This window comes from Panthera pardus, unplaced genomic scaffold (assembly GCF_024362965.1).
Source record: "Panthera pardus isolate Hobbes unplaced genomic scaffold, ASM2436296v1 HiC_scaffold_16, whole genome shotgun sequence".
Taxonomy (NCBI): Eukaryota; Metazoa; Chordata; class Mammalia; order Carnivora; family Felidae; genus Panthera; species Panthera pardus.
Window position 1 is genome coordinate 132,931,597 of NW_026526721.1, and position 3,565 is coordinate 132,935,161.

The window sequence follows — 3,565 nt, forward strand, 5'->3', positions numbered from 1 at the left end:
TCATATATATTATTTTTTGATCACTCTCAAGTGTTTTTGTTGTTGTTTTGTTTTTATTATATGTTTATATGTGGCAAGGCATATTGAGACCAGATATAATTTTTTGGTGCACATCTGATAAAATTTTTATTTTATAGTGAGTGAAGGATATTCACTCATTTATTTGTTCAGTCACTCATTCATATCTTCACTCATTCATCCCACAGCAGTTGCTGAGTCCCACTGTGATCTAGACAAAACACAGGCCTTGAAATAAAATTATTAAAAAATTTTTTTTTAATCTTTATTTATTTTTGAGAGAGAGAGACAGTGTGTGAGCAGGGGAGGAGCAGAGAGAGAGGGAAACATAGAATCCAAAGCAAGCTCCACGCTCCGAGCTGTCAGCACAGAACCCGACACGGGGCTCGAACTCACGAACCGTGAGATCATGACCTGAGCTGAAGTCGGAGGCTCAACTGACTGAGCCACCCAGGTTCCCCTAAATAAAATTATTTTCAAGTTGTAAATTGAAAGCTCAAAACTTGTAATCTATCATCCTATTGGTAGAACTGTCCATAAACCATCCTTAACCAATAATTAGCTCTTTGTTGCTTATGGAAACACACACACACACACACACACACACACACACACACACACACACACAGAATAAATCCAACAGTCTTGATAAGATCCCACAGGGGGGATGGGTTTGATTTAAACCCATGCAGTCTTAACTAGGTGGAATTCTATATCCTGATATGTGCCCAGGGAAAAGGACTCACTCACTTAAATCAGTTGCTTCCATGAAAGGAATATTCTCATCTTTGAGTTATACAAGGTTTATTTTTAGAAAGCATGTGAGTATTTAGAAAATGGTTATTAATCAACTATTGGGGTGTAATTTTCCTACAATAACATGCATAAGTATGGTATAAATAACGTGTATCATTTGATGAGTTTAGACAGTGTGCCACCACTCAACCATGATGCTGAATGTCTCCATCACCCAGTGTAGTTCCATCCTGCCAGTCTAAAGCCAAGCACACCTAACACTTCATCCCCTCATCCCTGCCCTAGATGACTAACGCTGTTCTGATTTCTATCACTGTAGATACTCTTTCCAGGTTTTGGAATTTTTTACAAATGGAATTAAGCAGTTTTACTCTTCTGTGTCATTCACATAACAGTTTTGAGAGGCATTATGTTGTGGTGTCAGTATTTTGCTCCTTTTTATTACTGAGTAGTATTCCATTGTATGAAGATATCAGTTTCTTTATTCACTCATGTGTAAGGACATTTGGGTTGCTTCCAGTTGACGGCTAATTATGGGTAAAGCTGTTATACACATTCAGATACATTTCTTTTTGTGGATATATATTTGAATTTCTCTTGGCTAAATACCTCGAAGTGAAATTGCTGAGTTTAGAATATACATTTAACTTTACAAGATACTGCCAAATTATTTCCTAAAGTGGTTGTACCATATTCTATACCCACTGACAATGAATGAGAGCTCCAGTTTCTCTACATCCTCATCAACATTTGGTATTGTTAGTCTTTTCACTTTTATGAATTCTAGTGAGTGTAGAGTGGTATCTCATTGTGGTTTTTAATTTGTATTCTTTGATGACCAATCGTGTCGATTATTTTTTATTTCTGATTTCCGTATTAGGTTTATTTGTATAACTTCTTTTTTGAAATGACTATTCTACCCTTTTGCTTATCCCCACCCCCCGCCATTCTAATTGAGTGGCTTGCTTCTTCTAATTGAGTGGTAAGAGTTCTTTACATATTTTGGGTACAAGATATTTGTCAGATATATTTATTGCTAATGTTTTCTCTCAGTCTGTTTTATCTTTGCATTTTCTTAATGGTGTCTTTTGAGGGGCTGACATTCTTAATGTTGATAAAATGTGGTTTCTTACTTTGTTCTCTTATGGTTAAAACTTCCTATTTCGGGGCCCCTGGGTGGCTCAATCAGTTAGGCGTCTGACTTTGGCTCAGGTCATGATTTAGTGGTTCGCGAGTTTGAGCCCCACATCGGGTTCTGTGCTGACAGCTCAGAGCCTGGAGCCTGCTTTGGGTTCTGTGTCTTTCTCTCTCTGCCCCTCCCCCACTCATGCTCTGTCTCTCAAAAAATGAATAAATATTTAAAAAATTTAAAAAAAAGAAAACTTTCTATTTCTTAAGAAATCTTCACTGAATCCAAATCATGAAGATATTCTCTCGGAGTCTTTCTTCCAGATGTTTTATAGTTTTAGCTGTTATGTTTAGGTCTATGATCCATTTTGAATTAATTTTTGTGTATGTTGTGAGATAAGGGTTGAGATTCCGTTTCTTCCGCATTTGACATCCAGTTGTTCCAACATCATTTACTTAAAAGATTATTCTTTCTCCATTGAATTGTCCTGGCACTTTTGTCAAAAATCAATTGATTGTATATGTCAATTGTATAAATATAGTCATAGTGAAGCACTGGTATATTTAAGCATTAATATATTTTGTATCTTTTTCAACCTAAATTTATAGCAACATCAAAAACTAAATTGTGATCTGTTATTTTACTAGCCAAAGGAAATTGAAGTGAAAACCTTAGAGGTGACTCATCTCCAATTTGACACGCTGATCATGAGCTTTGCCCTCTGTTAGGAAGACAACAGATATAACCCATGGCATTTTTATTGTTTTATTGAATTATTTTACATTATTAATTTATATGCTTACATATGAATTTTAGGGATTTTTATTGAATAATATATCTGGTTTTTGTTGAATCAGAGTATGCATTTTTTAATTTAAGCTACTTTTTCCTTGAAATATAAATTTAGACAATTTTTAGCTAGAAAAATTGTAGCCTGGGATTATTTTGATGTTTTGGCTTATGTCTTGAATGTATTCAGGCTTGGGTTGGTGACTGGAATTGACCTAGAAAATAATCAAATAGGGTGCATTGCAGTACATTTGAAACTCAACTCCTCATTCTGTGATGCTCCTTAATGCTCCATGTGGAAATTCCACATTAGGCACATAATCCCTGAGTCCAATCTGAGAGTGGATCCTGAAACTATGTGGTTCTATTCCTTTACCCTTCACCCCATTTTGCCCCTTCTCCAAATCCTAAAAGTACTGAGGATCAAACTCATCATAGTTTGACACAGAACCCACCACACTGATGGTAAAGGTCTGAATGAAGCCTTCCTGATAGATGTGCAGAACTCCCTCTCTGCTACCAGTGGCCCTTTCTGTGGAGTCAAAGGGGGCAGGAAGAGTGTAGGAGAGTGTGGGGGAGCATTTAATCTCTACTCTATAGCAAAACATGGTTGTTAGGGTCATAAGTCATGGTTAAGTGCATTACTGGTTTTTAAAATACCCACTGATTTCATTCAGCAAGGAAGAATGGTCCAAAGAAAGAACGAACTCAGAAGTCGGAGTCAAAAGACTCGGGTTGGAGTACTGGTTCTTTCACTTGCCTCTTTGTGGACCCGTAAATAATAGGAATGATACCAAGCGACACACAGGGTTGTTGTGAGTATCAAGTAGGAGCACTCTGCAAACTGTGGTATTTAAATTTAAAAGTATCTTT